This window comes from Silene latifolia, chromosome 11, assembly GCF_048544455.1.
Source record: "Silene latifolia isolate original U9 population chromosome 11, ASM4854445v1, whole genome shotgun sequence".
Classification (NCBI taxonomy): domain Eukaryota; kingdom Viridiplantae; phylum Streptophyta; class Magnoliopsida; order Caryophyllales; family Caryophyllaceae; genus Silene; species Silene latifolia.
Genome location: NC_133536.1, coordinates 118,950,731 through 118,969,427, shown reverse-complemented (window position 1 = coordinate 118,969,427; position 18,697 = coordinate 118,950,731).

The window sequence follows — 18,697 nt, the reverse complement described above, 5'->3', positions numbered from 1 at the left end:
TAAATTGCCAGTGTTTTCAGTCGATCGACTGGGCAATGTGGTCAATCGACTGAAAAGAAACAGGTCAGGGGCTACTGTGTACGGATCTTGGTCGATCGACTGGGAAATATGGTCGATCGACTGAGGAGAAAAGTCCAGAATTTGTTTAAAGGAGAGACTGGTCGATCGATCGTGTCAACTGGTCGATCGACCATAGCGCGGGTTCAGAATGCAAACTAATAAGAGAGTCTTCTTTTCTTTTTCATTCATTCACTCTTACACTCCCTCTAGATCAGAAAATCAAGAACAAACCCTAATTCTATCCCCCTTTTAGCGATTTTCACCTGCAATCCCATCTTAGACTTGATTTTTCTTGCTTTCATCTTCAAGTTTCTTCATGGTATGTCTCTAATCCTTTTTCCATGCTCTATTTTCGACTTTTACTGAAGTATCTTGCCCAATTTTCGAGCATTGTCCCCTTAAGACGGAAATATCGATTTGGGATAATTGATTTAGGGGTTGATTTCTTGTTGTTTTTATGCTTTACTTGCTTGTATTACCCCTTTCCCCCTTGATTTTCGTGATGATCTAGCAACTAGGAGGTGATGATGCCGTTTTTCCCCAAATTTCGAAACCCTAAATCGATTTTCAAATTCTGATTTTGTTCGGGTTTTCGTAATTCGACACTGTTAGGGGATTCTTGTTGCTAATGGGTTGTTTGCAGGTAACAACAATGTCAAAAGGCAAGGAACACATGTTTGAAGGGCAGTCGAGTCAAGGAGCGGCCAAGTGGCCACGAGGTCCGCCACTGATGATTGAAGACACCACGGATAGTCTACCTGACTATCCGCAGGTTATCTTTTCTAATTCTACTCAGCGTGCTAAGTTTGCTCTTTTTGCTGCGAAAATGAAAGTTACAGCTACCCGATTTCTTCACAAACCTACTTTGGAGAAATTAGGCTGTTATGAGTCGGTTGTGTCCCTGCTAAACGGGACTGGTATGATGGGTCTAGTGGACATGGCTGAGTTCACGTATTACATTTTGACCCTCGAGTTCTTTTCGTCTTATGCTTTTAACTCAGCTTCTTTTGCGGAAAATAAGACTAGAGCTTGCATCTCTTTTCGGCTATTCAATGTCAATTACTCCTTGACATTGCATTAGTGACTTTTACGGGCCTAAAAGGACGGGCACTTCCGTCCACTTGCCCCCTCTTCGTTATTTTCTACGGCTAATGGGTAATACCATTTTCGGCCGTAAAGAGTCAAACAATGTGAATAACATCGAACTGTCTATTTTAGCGGGCTATCTGAACATTGAAAGTCGGATAGCCCGTATCTATAACATCGCTTTTTTTTACTGCCGCTCACTTTCAGACTGTTAGTGAGGGCACATTGACCACTATTTCTTATGGCGGATTGGTGACGCGTATCGCCAACCGTCTTGTTTTACTTTTCCCTAGAGAGGAGGCCCCTATTGACCCTGACCTACATTTCATGGACCTTGCATACGCGAGGGCTATCCATTGGGTCAATAGACAGAGACGGTGGAAGATCGATTCTTTCATCTGTGACCCCATCCCTGTCCTTGGCTACCCTCTTGTCCTGCCCCTCACCACTGTTCAGGGGGCAGCTCGGCCACCCTTGCCTAGTTACAGGCTCCCTCTTGTGGCGTCCACTGCTACTGCTAGCACTTCGAGGAGAGCTCGTGTCTCCACTTCACAGGCACCCTCTACCTCCACTACTGCTCCCACCGGTTTTCCGGCTACTTTCCGTCCCCCTACTCCTTTAGTTGTCCCTGCGGTCATGGACCAAAGGGCAATGTCACGTGTGCTGGGTGATTTGTGCAGGAGCTTTGACCAGGACAGGCTAGACACGGCTCTAGCCCTGTACCCAGTCTACGAGGAGTTAGCCCGGACGGGGATGCTCCCACAGGGTGCTTGGTGAAGGAAATGTAGATCTTTATACATATTAACATACTCATATATGTCTAAATAAATTTGTCATAAAATTAAATACGGATTTTATGCATGCAAACAATATAACAAAGAGAAGAAATCATGTTCTTACAATGAGTATTTCGGTTTTATTGGGCACAAAAGAAATCTCCTTTTCTTTTGTTCTTGAGCTTTCCTTATGGATGAACCAAGATCCAAGTGTAGGATCTCTCCCTAAGCTTTATACCCAAGGCTTTCTCTTAATTTAATTAATATTACAAATACTAGTATAATATTAATCTTGTGAAAAATTTGAACCAAAATGTTTGGTTTTAAGCTCTCAAAACCGGTTGAGAGAATAGAAGAGGAAGAGAGATTATTTTGTCTCACTAAAATAATTTTTATGATGAGAATGAATTATATTTTACCACACACTACTCCATATAGTGAATAATAAAAAAATAAGAAAAAGAACCCTTGTTCTTTTCTATGTAGAACCGGGTAGGGTGAGGGGAATTGGCCTATGCATGGCCTTTGTGCTCTTACACAAAAGGCACTAGGTATGCATGCCTAAATTAGAGTAATTATCATTATGCTTACCACTAACTTAAACAAACACAATATTTGTTTAAACAACCTCCCATTTTCGGCACATATGATAATATGAGATCCATATTATTTTTGTCAAATGTCAATATGTCACATGTCATATGTGACATAAATTTGTTATGTAATTTTTAACATGTTAAAAATCAACGTATTAATAAAAATACGTCACATACAAAAATCGACTTAGTAATTTCATAATTACTTGTGCCAAAATATTTTACCGTTTATAAATCGCATTTATAATAATTCATTCAAATCCAATTGTTTCTATAAACAATAATTTCATCCGAGTAATTATACAATTTGATTACTCAGATCGTATCTCATTTAATCACATTTCAATTTGATACGTAAATTTTACTTCCAAAATCGTCCGTCAATTTTTCAAGTAATTTAATTAACTCGTAACATTATACGATTAATTAAATGATCAATTAAGAGTATCGCCCTATAGGTATGACCTAGGGGTCAATCGATCACCACCGTCACACGACGAAAATGTCAAACTCTAGTCACCAATCATTACCGATATATGTTGACCATTGACAAGAACAATATTACTTCCCAATTGTATTCTTTAAAATGAGATTTAATAATGATATTTAAATCATTTGATCGCACTATTGTTGAGGACATATTTCCCAACAATCTCCCACTTGTCCTCGACAAGTGTGCGTCACCAATTCTCTTGTCCTATTACTATCTCCCACTCAATGCAAGGTCTCTTTCAGTCGTACTTGCAAGTGATCATATCGAGAGTGGTTTCCTCGATCCGAGAATAACGATTGACCGGACTTATCTATCATAGATACTTTCCGAGCGTGGCCACGCATTTCCAGTTCATTACTCCTCGAGTGGCCCTGAGATATTGTTATAACCATGACAAGGGGTGGACAATTCCTATCGCACTCATTCCCTTCGACTAGCCACAGCCATCATAACCCAAAATATGCCCATTTGACCCCATTTACGAAGGTCGTAGTAACACAAATCAAAGTTAATCTGAAACTGTGCCATCTTAGGAGAATAGTCTTTAGTCAAAAGAATAGACTCATTCGAATACTATAGTAGCTCTCGCCACGACCAGGCTATATAAATTTGCCAGAACTCTATAAGCGGTCATAAGGCCCGACAAAAATGTTCCTAACAGTCTGCCTATGTGATCGACTAGTCATCTCACATGACTGTATGGCACTTGAACTTGCCATCAATCGCATCACAATCTAGTCACTTCGAGACGTCACCTCATACAAGTGACTATGGGCGAATACAATGCTAATCCATGTTCACTTTAACGGGGTTCAATTGTCTCCACAACCCGTTTGGATGTAACAAAGTATAATAAAAGAGTTTTAAAGTAAAACTCGAACGACAAATGCGATTATCACATATGAATAGTCAATGCCTGATTACTATTTCATGTTCTATAATCTAATTTGATCTTGTACGTAGTTGTTCATTTCAATTCAATTGAAATAACATGACTCATCATGTTTAGCCTTTGAGAAGGCTTTGGTTAGTAGGTTTTATCAATTTCTTGTACCTTACTCAACCTCACTACATACTCGTTTTCCTTTTGTAATGTATACATTTGCATTACAAAACTTTCTGAGTACGTGTCGAGATCCAATCAAGACATAGGCCCTCTAGCCTAAGAATAGCTCCCACTGTTTTCACAGTGTGCGGGACTCATCCTTCTTGCACATCTCATGATCGCAAGTGTACTCAATTTCCGTTATAAATACCTCTCATTGTTCTTTATTGCCTAGAACGATTCTAGAAAATCTACTTCTTAATTAACATTGCCAGAATGGTATCTTAACCATCCTAATGTGTTTTGATTATGGTTTTGTCGGAAACCATGCGCAATCTCAATTGTCAATTGTCACTTGTGTAACACCCTTACACAATATTGCATCATAAACACTTTGCTTTACTTCCTTAATGCTTCTGCAAGCACTTAAGGGTAATCTTTATAGCTTACTTGGTAAAGATTACTTAAATTCGATTTTTGAAAACAATTCATCATACTCAAAGTATATGAAGTGTTATACATCATTACTCATTTAATTGATCCGGCAGCGGAAGCAAATGGAATCAATCAAATATGTTCAATTTAATTGAACTAGTCATGAATCTTATCAACATAAGACTTCTTACTGACTCTAATATTATGTGGATTTACCTTCATAAATCCGGATATTCAAGATGTATTATAATACTCCAAAAGTGTTAAATCATTCTCAATGATCAATATGTCATCCACATATCGGACTAATTAAAATTTCCGTAACTCCCACTAAACTTCATGTATAAACACAACTTCTCGACTTATCGAGAAATGTTTTACCACATGATCAAAATGTTGATTCTAACTCATTGATGTCCTACTTAAGACCCTCTCTTAAGTTTCACATTATCTTAGGATTGCAAGAATCTACTAAACTCAAGACATGTATTGAATACATTCCTTCTATTGAAGAAGTGGGTTTTAGATTCACTCGCTATGTATTTCATAACCTCATGATGAAACACAATCCCTAAGAAGATCCAAATAGACTTAATCATTTCAATTAGTGCAAAACCCTTTGCAACTAATCTTGCTTTGAAATATCTCTTTATTAGTGCAAAACCCTTTGTCACTAATCAAGCCCTTTTGTTTCGGATTTTCATGGGTCTAAGCCTTGTATTGAGTTGTGACTTAAACACTCTTATGTAAGTCATTTGTTCATAACTTTCACTTGAATCAACCAATTTCTTTTGTAAGTTATAAGCTCTTTACTTTCTTAAAAGTAGCATGAATTCATCATCTTTAACAAGTGACGAATTTAACCTCCTAGGTTTTGAAGAAACAATGTCTTACACAAAATGTCTCATGTAGCCAAGAAAGACAGGTTTCTTGCGACATAACATTCTCTGTGGCATTCTTTGTGGCTCTTGAATAATTTCTCCCACTCTGTCTTCTAAAATAAACTTGTATTTTAGAAAGACAGCTTCATGAGCCGCAAACCCGTCGTGCTCGTGATAATTGCAAGGGAAAAATGAGCATTTGTTTCTTGTGAAAAACTTACAACCATGGTACCCTTACCATTTCATATCCCATATGATTCGATTTAGTGGAAAAATAATTTTAGACAAAATGATAAAATCCCCAAAAGGATCAAGTAACTCAAAGTAACTTGATTGAAGTTCAAACCATATCGAATAGCGTTTGATTTCTTATCCAATCACACATTATTTCATAATGCGTGCTAAGAGAGATTAACTTGTGATATTAGATCACATTTCCATTGGCTTATATCAAAGTCTTCACTTTGATAATCCCATCACGACTAAATCGTGATTTCTTGAACTCTTGAACCTCTTCAAAGATTTCTCTATTTACCTTATTAAGTGAACATATTAGTGTCAACTTAAATCGTTGGTAAAAATGATCAACCTATTTTGGATCAATGATTTACAATCTCGATCTCCTTTTCAACCAAAAGGCACGAGACATCTTGCTTTGAATACAAGATACGCACATACCATTAACAATCTAATGGTTTCAAGAGTACTCGATAACTCTTTGCGTTCATCATTCCAAAATTTTAAGGTTTAATCTTGTGTTACCAATTTTGAGTCTTGCATCATCTTCATGATACATTATTCTAGTTTGGTTTAGAATATAATCACCTTGATAATGGGCTAGCCATACATCAAATCGTGGTGTATAGGGTCACAAAAGTGAAACCTCTTTTGTATCTTAACAAGTTTATATTCATATTTAGAGTTTATGCACTTAATAGTCATAATTAAGTATAACTTTAAATCCAAAACTAGATTGAGTACACAATTACTCTATCTCTCGACATTATTGTTGCTAGTCGTCATATTCTAATCATCTTATGTATCAAGTACAACGATGTAAACCACCACCGGTTTCTAATATTGACGAAGTAGTACTAGCAAAATTTATGTTTAATCAAATAAACATTTAAAGAAGAAGGTCTCATTAGATGTCCCACAACTAACTTGTTGATACTTCAACAATTTGGGGTAGTTTCCTTTCTCGTGTCCAACATTTAAGACAATGGAAACTTTATCAGTCGGGATTGAAAGGTTTAGTATTGCTATTCTCAACAACTTTACTTTTAACATTACCTTGTATCAATTCCATTATAATCCTTACTTCTTGAACCTCGTCCTCATCTTAACGGTTTAAGAGAATGCTCCCACTTAATTCAATGAGTCTTTGCTTTGAGAAGCAAAATTGAATTCATGAAGATTCACTCTTCATTTGTTCGTTTTAGTCTTAAAACTTTCATTGAAGTGGTTGCGTTATTTTGGTCAATTACGAATTCTTGACAAAACTAATTACCAAAACAATTTATCGCTTCAAGGTACTTAATTCATTTAAGTACATGAAAAATAATCCATTGTAAGTAGAAGTGTTAGTCATGAATCAAAAACCTGTTTGATAATGAATAACTTTAATCTATACTCTTTACAAGAGATCCTTATCAATGGTTCATTTGAGGTTTTAGAAGCAAATTCATATTTGTCTTTAGTTACGATGTTTTAAGGAGATTTGAATCAAAAAACGAAATGATATCGTATATGAATTGTGGTAAAGAAATAGAACAATATAATAACGGAATATTGGAAAACTTAACATTTATCGTTTTATTAATACTTGTAAACAAGTATAGCATTTACATAGTGACCTCTACCCAACTATGATAAATGATTCCAAGATCCAAATTCATATTAACTTGGGCACGGTGGGGCCGATACATCCCTTATCAATATAACTCGGTGGATTAACTCTTTAATCGATTCTACTTTTAGAACTCTTGGTCGATAATATTACATTAACAATTATCTATAGCCCAAAACACATCGACAAGGCACGGTGGGGCCGATACATCCCTTATCAAATACTTTTGTTGAGTTCAATCCAAATTTCGAATAAATGTGTCCATGATCCAAACCCACATTAACTTGGGCACGGTGTGGCCGATACATCCCTCATCAACATGAATTCGGTGGATTAACATTCATCACCCACTTCCCCTACGTAACAAGGTTTGTACCCCGGTGTAGCCGAGTGCACTCCCTCACGAAATAGGTTTTCATGGTTTCTACTATTTGGTAAGGCTATGTCTCAATTGATTGTTTTAGCGAGAGGTCATGTCAATTTATTATCTATCACGTTTTAAGTGAACTAAAGCGGTGAACTACGATAATTCTAATTGACACGGTCGATAAACTCGATAAAAAGACAATGCATGTTTAGTTATGGCGATTTAGCGATGCATGTGACATAAAATAAAATGCAAGCATAAAGATAAATAAATCCTAGTATGGCCTTTCCTAAAATAGAAAAACTATTTAACTATTACATATTCGGAAACCAACTCCATTGGTCCCTTGAACTTCGGTTGTGGCACGCATCTCGAGGTAACACCGTCTTTATGTATCGTCATTCTTGAAGAAATCCGTCTTTTGGAAATCCGGAATGAATAAAATTACATAATAAATTACATAATTTCCTATTATACATTTGTAACTAAAATAAAATAAATCTATTAAATTACAAAACGGTGATACGAGATCACAATAAAAATTACAACCGAATCGATATTCCCATACATTTCGGGAAATACCAATTAAAATCTAAGGCCATACTAAGTAAAATTACATAATTCAAAATTACATAAATTAAAATTATGACAATCATAAAGAAAATGCAGCATTATAATATGTATGAACATGCTCAATTTTATGCTAAATCGCCTTTTAATTAGCCAATATCGTATATTACTCGGTTTTTACGGATTTGCGTGATTTCAACATTTTATAATCACAAAAATACATAAACTCATATTTATGCATAAGTTAATTACCCTAACCTCTTAGGACTCAAAATTTAGTCTTGACTAATAATTTGACCATAATTAACCCATATTTTATAAATTGTTCATAAATGGACCAAAAATTACAAAAATAAGCTATTAAACTTCAAATAAATCACAAAACTTCAAATAAATTCAAAATTCAAAATTTAAATTCATGAACATTCTGGAAAAATACCATGACACTCATAATGTTCAAAATCTTAGGTTAAAAATTTCGAAAATTTACCGGAAAACAATGTTGCGGTTTATCGATTTTTAATAAAATAATCATAAAAACATGGAAAAATTATTTTCACTAACTTTTCAATTTTAGATCTGAAAAAGATAATAAAATGCAACATTAGACGTTTTTCCTAAGTCATAGATTATGTTCTATTAATTTTCACTAATAATGTCACTATTTATGCTATTTTTCTTCAAAAATTCATAAATCATGCAAAAAGACTTATTTATAGCCAATTATTTTACACACATCTTGTAAAATTGCATGTGACAACAGATTAATTTTCTATGACCAGATTCGAAATTTAACTCATATTAACCTATTTTTCACTTAAATCCGTATTTAACAATGAAAAATTCATTTTTCGAGCATAACAAGTCCAAAAATTATGAAAATTTACAGGTTATCTCAAAATAATATATGTGACAACATATCCGAAAATCAATGAAAAATTCGAAGTATAGCTAATTTTAGACCAAAAGTGACATTTTTACTCATAAAATCACATTTAAATGCCATTATTGTAAATTATGAACAATAAAAAACCGAAAAATAACCAAAATATCCTAAATCATTTTAGGACCAGAAATATTAACATGCATGTAATATTTTCGTGATATATCATAATAACACAAATTTTACAAGTTTTATTTGTTATTCTTATAACTCGGAAAAACTTTTAACCGATTTGCATGCAAACAACCGTGGCTCTTGATACCGATTGAAGGAAATGTAGATCTTTATACATATTAACATACTCATATATGTCTAAATAAATTTGTCATAAAATTAAATACGGATTTTATGCATGCAAACAATATAACAAAGAGAAGAAATCATGTTCTTACAATGAGTATTTCGGTTTTATTGGGCACAAAAGAAATCTCCTTTTCTTTTGTTCTTGAGCTTTCCTTATGGATGAACCAAGATCCAAGTGTAGGATCTCTCCCTAAGCTTTATACCCAAGGCTTTCTCTTAATTTAATTAATATTACAAATACTAGTATAATATTAATCTTGTGAAAAATTTGAACCAAAATGTTTGGTTTTAAGCTCTCAAAACCGGTTGAGAGAATAGAAGAGGAAGAGAGATTATTTTGTCTCACTAAAATAATTTTTATGATGAGAATGAATTATATTTTACCACACACTACTCCATATAGTGAATAATAAAAAAATAAGAAAAAGAACCCTTGTTCTTTTCTATGTAGAACCGGGTAGGGTGAGGGGAATTGGCCTATGCATGGCCTTTGTGCTCTTACACAAAAGGCACTAGGTATGCATGCCTAAATTAGAGTAATTATCATTATGCTTACCACTAACTTAAACAAACACAATATTTGTTTAAACAACCTCCCATTTTCGGTACATATGATAATATGAGATCCATATTATTTTTGTCAAATGTCAATATGTCACATGTCATATGTGACATAAATTTGTTATGTAATTTTTAACATGTTAAAAATCAACGTATTAATAAAAATACGTCACATACAAAAATCGACTTAGTAATTTCATAATTACTTGTGCCAAAATATTTTACCGTTTATAAATCGCATTTATAATAATTCATTCAAATCCAATTGTTTCTATAAACAATAATTTCATCCGAGTAATAATTTGATTACTCAGACCGTATCTCATTTAATCACATTTCAATTTGATACGTAAATTTTACTTCCAAAATCGTCCGTCAATTTTTCAAGTAATTTAATTAACTCGTAACATTATACGATTAATTAAATGATCAATTAAGAGTATCGCCCTATAGGTATGACCTAGGGGGTCAATCGATCACCACCGTCACACGACGTAATGTCAAACTCTAGTCAGCCAATCATTACCGATATATGTTGACCAGTTGACAGTAACAATATTACTTCCCAATTGTATTCTTTAAAATGAGATTTAATAATGATATTTAAATCATTTGATCGCACTATTGTTGAGGACATATTTCCCAACACTTGGACTCACCCTTCCTACTTTGTTCCCTCTGTGGGCGGCTACCCTCAGCTTGCCAGGAGACCCCCTCCTACTACTACTGCTGGTGCCTCCACTTCCAGGAGAGCCACTGCCGCTGTTGCTGAGGCGGACGAGGATAGCGACTCCGGGTCCGGTGAGTCTAATGGTGAGGAGTACGACGGTGGTGATTAGATGCTGGTGACCTCCCCGTTTTTGGCTGGTTTGGGGAGATCGTATCTTGTGAGTTTCCGATCCCTCTTTATTAGTTTCCCTTCTATTTTATTATGCTTTTATTCTTCCCTATTTCTGCTGGTGATTTGCTGCTGAGCACAATGAGGACATTGTGCGTTTTGGTTTGGGGAGGGTATTTGCATATGCCTTTTGTTTTGCATCTGCATTTGTTTTTTATTGCATTTCAGTCACATGTTTAGTGCATTTCTGTTTGCATTTGTTTTTCAGTTCAAAAAAAAAAAATTCATAAAAATCAAAAATATCACGTTTACTTTTGCATATAGTTGAGTCGGATTGGAGTTATTAATGATGATTTTGCACTATTAGTCAAATATGCCATTCCTTGCCTTTTCATAGCTGCTTAGCAAGAATTAAAAGTGATTTCTCAAATTTTGTTATGGAATTCATTTCGGGTAATTAGACATGACTCATTACTTTTGGCAAACTACTTCTACTCTCTGAGATATAGAGCCTATAACTGGTGACATTCATGACCGGTTAATTTAGGATTGAGAGTAGTACTCCCTTCATTTCATGTTTTGCACGTGTATGAGTTTTGATTGCTTATTGCTTATACGCATTGGTTTGTGGTCGGTATTGCATGTTTTGAGAACTATTGCATCTTCCCCTTTCTCACTTTACCCCATTAACTCCACTATAAGCCATAACTGCCAGTTGCCCTCAACTACATCCCATACTTAGCCTACCATTGTGCCAAGCTAGGAAGTAGTAGAGGAATTTGTCGAATTATAAGCTGTTTTCGTTTGCTTTTGTAATGTTGGAGCGAGTTTTTTTGAGAAGAGAAGGAGATGTTTCAGCCTGGAAATAAGAAAGAAAGAAAAAAGTCAGAAAAAAATGAAAAAAAAACGAGGATGTTTACCTGGCAGAGAGCACTGGTTGTGATGGGCTGGTCGATCGACTGCCATCACTGGTCGATCGACCACCAGCTCAGAAGTTGAAAAAAAAAAGAGTGAAGAAAAAAGATAAAAAAGAATAATAAGAAATTTGAAAAAAATAATAACTTGGTTGAATTGAGAACACGCCTCATGTGCTTATTTCATGATTTGGAGGTATTTGTTTTGGGATTTTGTGTTGCCTAGTCATTAAGGCATGGTTTATATTTTGAGTTGGAGGAACGGGATACGGTTTCTGATGGTTTGATAGGTACTAGCTTGGCTCTTACCTTCACTTTTTCCATAATTGTTTTGCCCTTTCTCTCCCACTTAGCCTCACATATCCAAATCTTGCAATAGTTCGGCATGTAATAGTCCTTGACGGTGGTTATGCGTATGTACGGTAGCTAGAATCATTATTCATACTAGTCAAGCATACATGTTTTGTCGGTCGCAGTCTAGGTGAGAGTCTGTAATTTTCTTCCCTCTCTTCTACATATATTCTTACCATTTGCTTTGTTGAGGGAAGAGTGACCCGGGAGAGTCCGAATGTATGAGTCTTGCAAGGTCGAACGCCCGATTTAATTCCATGATATGCAGAAATTTGTTCACTTGATTTGAGCTTTGCGGTAGTTGACTATGTGCATTAAACGGTTTGGCATTGACTTGTAGTTAGCTCTGAGATATATACTCCTTTCCATTTAGTTTCTATACGGGTCATAGTGCTTGCTTGGGGACAAGCAAGGTTTGGTTTGAGGAGATTTGATACGTGCATATTCTATACACTTTATCTGTAGTTTTGGCGTGTATTTCCATGCATAATTGTTAGCTTAAGGCTACTATTTCTCCCGAAACGGTTTACTTTGCATTTTCTATGATTTGTTGTAGGAATGAATGGAAGTGAGCTAATTCAAGCCTAAATCGTCCTCCGGAGGCAACTTCAGGGAAGCTTGGAAGAAGAGGGTTCGGATTTACTCACCCTGGGATGCGTGCATTGGAGTGAGGAGCTGTTTTTGAAGAAAAGAAGTGTTTCTACACAGCCCAGCCAGTCGATCGACTATGCTGTACAGTCGATCGACCATTGATGTTCAGCAGAAGCTACTGTTCAGCTATGGCCAGTCGATCGACCATGCTGACCGGTCGATCGACCAGTCTGCGTGCTGACTTTGATTTTTCGGGCTGACTTTGATTTTTCGTTTTAGACTTTTAAAAGCCCATCGTGTAATTAACTTTTGGCATCTTTTAATCAATAGAACGCAGCAATTATTAGGTTATGCTTTTCATAACTCAAGAACTCAGTTTTCAGATCTAGTTTTGGAGACGGAAATCCTCGAATTCAATTACATTACTTTGTTCATGGATTTTTATTAGTAAGTTTATGCAAATTTCTTCTTCTTTAGTTTCTTGTTATTCCAATTACTTTATTCCCATCTTAATTTCAGAAATTTCAATCATGTTGAATTTATTCTTTGCCTTTAATTTTGTAATTAGTATAGTTTTAATTATGCATAGCTAATTTCTTTGATTGGGAACGAGGTGAGCCATGGCATAAATTAGGATTGTTTTGTAGTATGAATTCTTCCGTATTGGTCTTGTTGTCTTTTGATAAACCTTTTTACTAGATTGAAAGATTAGTAATTCGAATTTTCGTTAGATTTGGAATTTCCCTTGAGCGAAAGCTTTGAGAAATTCTAGGGAATTAATAGACCGTAAGGTTAATTTGAGCATTGATCGAAAGGCTTGCTCGTGTTCCACCTCTGCTACCTTATTGACCCGACCTTGGCCATGGTGAACCGAAGTTCCCGATCTCCCTTTTATCTTGTTGAGAGATTCTTGTTTTAGCAATTAGTCAATTTAGTCAACCAATTTCAAAACCCCCCTTTTAATTGTTACTTTTATAGACTGAAAAATAGCAAACAAAATCAACCTTGTCTCTCTGTGGTTCGACCCTTACTATCACTAGCTATAGTTTTAGTTTGGAATTATAAATTTAATTTTGATACAAAACGACGGTATCAACGTTCATATTCGTTATCTTCCAAAAATCTTTCACGACATTTTCCAGAAGTAGTGCCCTCATGATCTTGAAATAGCTCGGGCAAGGTAGAATACTTCGCCTTTTTCTGACCTATGTCAAGGCCTTTTAATTAAACTAAATCATTTTAATAATCCTAAACTTAATTAAACTAAGCATTATAAAATTGATTTAAACATCCTAAATTGGCTTTAACCTAAATTAAACTACCCTAATAATCCTAAACATTCTAAATTGGATATTAATTAAACTAATTTATTTTCACAATCCTAAACTTAATTAAACTAAGTATTATAAAATTGATTTAAACATCCTAAATTGGCTTTTAACTAAATTTCACTATCCTAATAATACTAAACATCCTAAATTGGCTTTCAACTAAACTAAACAATCCTAATAATACTAAACATCCTAAATTGGCTTTCAACTAAACTAAACAATCCTAATAATACTAAGCATCCTAAACTAATCCTAATTAATCAAAACAATAACCATAAACCCTAATTAATCAAAGTAGTAAAATAAATTAAACAAACCTTATATTAATTAAGAGAATGAGACAAGGGGAGGAGCGGCGCGGCGGCGTGAAAGAAAGGCGGCGGCAAAAAAAAAAAAAAAGGGAAAGGGAAAGGGGAAAGGAGAAGAAAGGGGAAAGAAGAAGAAAGGGGAAAAGGGAAAGGAGAAAGGAGAAATAGGAGGAGTGATATGGGGAGTAGGGTGGTGGTAAGAGTAGTGGTGGTGGGAGTGGTGGTTGTGGGATTGAGGGAGACGGGTTTTTGGGAATTTTGGGGTAAATAATTGAAGAGTGATAATGAAGGAGAAGGATTCCGCTGCTGCCCGTATAAAGAAAGCCTGCGACGGACTTTCCGTTGCAAAAATAAAATAATAATAAATCCTGCGACGGAATTTCCGTCGCAGGAATAAAATAATATTATTTTTCCGGCGTCTTAAGAGGTGTACAAATGGACACTAAAAAATGTCTGCGACGGAAATTCCGTCGCAGGAAAAATATTATTTTAATGCAGCGACGGAATTTCCGTCGCAGAATTTATTATTATTTTAATATAGCGACGGAAATTCCGTCGCAGACCTTCCCGCCATGTCAGAAAATTTGGCGGTCTGGGAAAATAGGCTGGAACGAAAAATCCGTCGCAAGTCCGTCGCACAGTATGAGGCCCGTCGCAGGTTTAAATTTGCTACGGATTAATATTCCGTCGCAATGTGTCCGTCGCATCGAGACGTTTTTTTTGTAGTGTCCCCTGTGATGGTCTCTAAAAACCCCTGCCTACAGTACTGGTACACTCATGTCTCTTGTGGCCCACACCGCCACAGTTAAAGCAAGATAACCCCCAACTGTTACTACCACCACCACAGCCACGCCCAAAAGAAGCTCCTCCATTGAACCCCGACCTCGAAGAGTAAGCTCTCACCTGGTTATGGCCGCCCCTCTTGTAACTAGACTGACCACCACCCTCACTCTCAGCCTTCCTCTTCTCAGAAGCTCTTTCCCTATTCTCCTTAGCCATCTCAACTAACCTCTCAGCTCTCGCAGCGCGCTCATATACCTCCTTAACATCAGTAAGGACTCCTACCGGCAGCTTCTCCATGATTTTAAGTGTCAGACCCTTCTCAAACCTCAACGCCAAGTTCTCCTGATTCAGCCCCATGTCCTTAGCATACCTAGACTTCTCATTGAACTTGTGATAGTACTCAGCCACTGTCATATCTGAAGTCATCTTGAAGTGATCAAACTCCTCTCTCAACTTACTACGCACATGTTTCGGCACAAACTCGCGTCGCATAGCTTTCTTGAACTCACCCCAAGGTATAGCTGATAACCCCTGTTTCACATATAGATCCAAGGCACTCTCCCTAACCTTGTCCCACCACTCTCCGGCTGCATCCCTCAAGTAGAACGCAGCTTGTTCCACTCTAAAGTGCTCTGGGCAATGAACCACATTAAGTATGTTCTCCATCTCTCTATCCCAATTATCAAACAAAATTGGCGGCCCTGTACTCATGTACTCGTTTGGGTTAAACCTTGCAATGTTTATACTCATCTTGGCGAAATCCACACCCGCGTCTTTATCTTTTCCGAACTTCTTTAGAGCCTCTGTAAGCGCATCCTGATGCTCTAACAAAATCAACAGCTGTACTAAGAATAATACAACAACTCAATTCCAACATCACAGTCACCACAACGCCACCCTATCTCCACACATCTAACTACATACTGAAGTGTGTAGTCCTGCCAGAGTACTGCCGCAACAAGTACTCCTAACTGCCAGTGGGGGACCGCAGCCGTTCCCACCTAAGCCCCGCTCATCTTATCCGAGCGATAACCCATGTCCATTAATGTGCACATCCCTTCTGTGGCGGGTTCTACAGAAGGCGAATCAAGGGTGTGAAGCCACTCCCAGAAGTGACTTGATGTGAACATTATTTGCGCACATTTAGTCCCCTAATTGAACCTATTTTGCATACTATTATAGCATTTCATGGCCATTTTATCCGTCAAAACCTTCCTATTTGCTTTTCCATCGCATTTCATATGTTTTGTAGAAAAGGAGATAATAAGGCGGAAATTCCCGTCTTTCATGCATATTTGGAAGCTACTTGACGATAATAGATGGACTAGTATGAAGAGGAAGCAAGGACTAAAGACCAATCTCGAAAGAATAAAATGGAAATGAGCAAAAAGGGAAGAAACGAAGAAAAATCACTGCTGAAGAACAATCCGAGCGGATTGTCTGAAATCCGCCCGTCTCATCACCACAATCCGAGCGTCCTGCTCTCTAATCCGCTCGGATTTCCCCACTAGAATCCGTCCGGATTCCCCTGAATCCGCTCGGATTCCCTTACCAGAATCCGGCCGTCCCGACTTCCATCCGCACGGATTGTAGCACAGCACGTTTTCATTCTTCTAGCAACGATAAGAGAAGCCCTTCTCTCGGACAATCCCGGAGTCTCCTTGCTCAAATCTCAAAAGTGTAATTACTAGTTTAGCCCTTAGTTAACCCTAATGCATCCTCCCTAATTTCCACTATAAATACCCCATTTGTAATAATCAAATTAGGGAGTTTTTATTAGAAAAGGGGCTCTTTATGTTGTTTTAGAGTAGAAAATCCTTCTTTAGATTAGATTAGGAGTAGATTAGAATAGATTACTCTTTAATCTTTCCACAAATTACACATTAATCTCTCTTTAATTATTGTTCAAGTTTATTATTCAAGTTTATTATTGGGTAATTGAAGATTATTGGGTTATTATTGGGAGATTGACAACCTTCCATCAATCATCAAGTTTCTTCTATTATTCCTTGCTTTATTGTTTGGATCATCTTAAGTTGGTATAATTCCTTTACTCTTTACTCTTTATTGTTCATTTCTTCATTCCATTATCATGTTTATACTTGTTGTGATGATTGACACCATTAATGACATGTTTCCCATGATAATGAGTGAGTAGTTACTTAGCTAGGATTAGTGGGTAATTGGGGGAAACAAACATGGGATTGATTCATGCTTAATCTAATATGTTCACATGATTAAATTGCTTGCTTGTTGTGATGTCAACTTTATGCACATGTTGTGTTTGATGAAATGCTAAGCCTATGAATCCTTGCATTTACAACCATCTCTTATCTACTCAACTTGACTTGTAAGATATAAACCAACTCGAGTCTTGTTAGACCATGCATAGAAGTTGATTAGGAGGAAAGTAAGTCGACTTGTAGGTGTTGTACAATCTAATCGATTCGGCTCCGGGACCCAACTCTTCCTAAGAACCGTAAGATATAACCCAACTCGGTTCCTCCACAACATTAATTGCTTGCATATAATTGTAAACATGTTTGTATGATCAACACCATGAATCCCCTATGACCCCATGATATCCTAGCACTTTTAACCATTTGTTTACATCTTTCCCTTTATTGTTTGCTTTACTTTATTGTTCGCAGTAGTCTAGACACAACTACAAACCCAAACAAATCGTGACACTAGCATAAATTGAGATAGATAGACTTAGAACCCAAAGCACACCGTCCCATGGATCGACCTCGACTTACCGCTAACTAGTTGTATGTTGAGTATTATAAATGTGTTTGATTGGATGAGTGACGACATCACCCACGTCAAAATGGCGCCGTTGCCGGGGATGGTGCTATGTGATTAAGTTCTTATTTGTTTGTCTATTTTAATTGTGCTTTCACCTTGAGGAACTTGTTCCTCAAGGATTGTTCTTACCATTTTCGTGTAGTTTCCATGTTTGTAGTTATCTCCGTATCTTAGTGATGATGACTCAAGACTTGACATATGGAGTTTGTGGTGGATCTTTTGAGTATGACTATGGGTATGGGGAGTTTGAGAAGCAAGTCAACACAAACCTACCTTATTATTTGTACAACGAAAATCCTAACCACTACCCCAATTTTTCCCACCAAAATTTCCACACCCAATATCAACAACAACCACCCACCCAATACCCATTTCACAATGAACTTCAAATGCCACAATACAACCACTTCCACACCCACCCACAACAAAGAAATGAACCCATTCAAAACATGATCCTCCAAATGATGGGAGACCAACAAAACTTCTTCAAACAAATGCTAGAAGAGAGCCGAAAGGAAGAAGATGTTCTTAAAAACATCGCTATCCAAAGAAATGAATTGGGGATTCAAATTGCCCAATTAAAAGAATTCCAAGCAATCACCCACCACCATTCTTTGGGTATTGAGCATAAATGCGAGTTTGAGGTAGTAACCTTTGACATGGAAGATGAGAAGTGGGAGGAGCCAAATTCCTTGAGCTCTTGTGACTATGAGAGTGTTGTGTTTGATGAGGAAGACATGAGGTTAAGCAAACCAAATGTTCTTAACCTTTGTGAGTATGAGGGTGTGTCCTTTGATATGAACGTTGA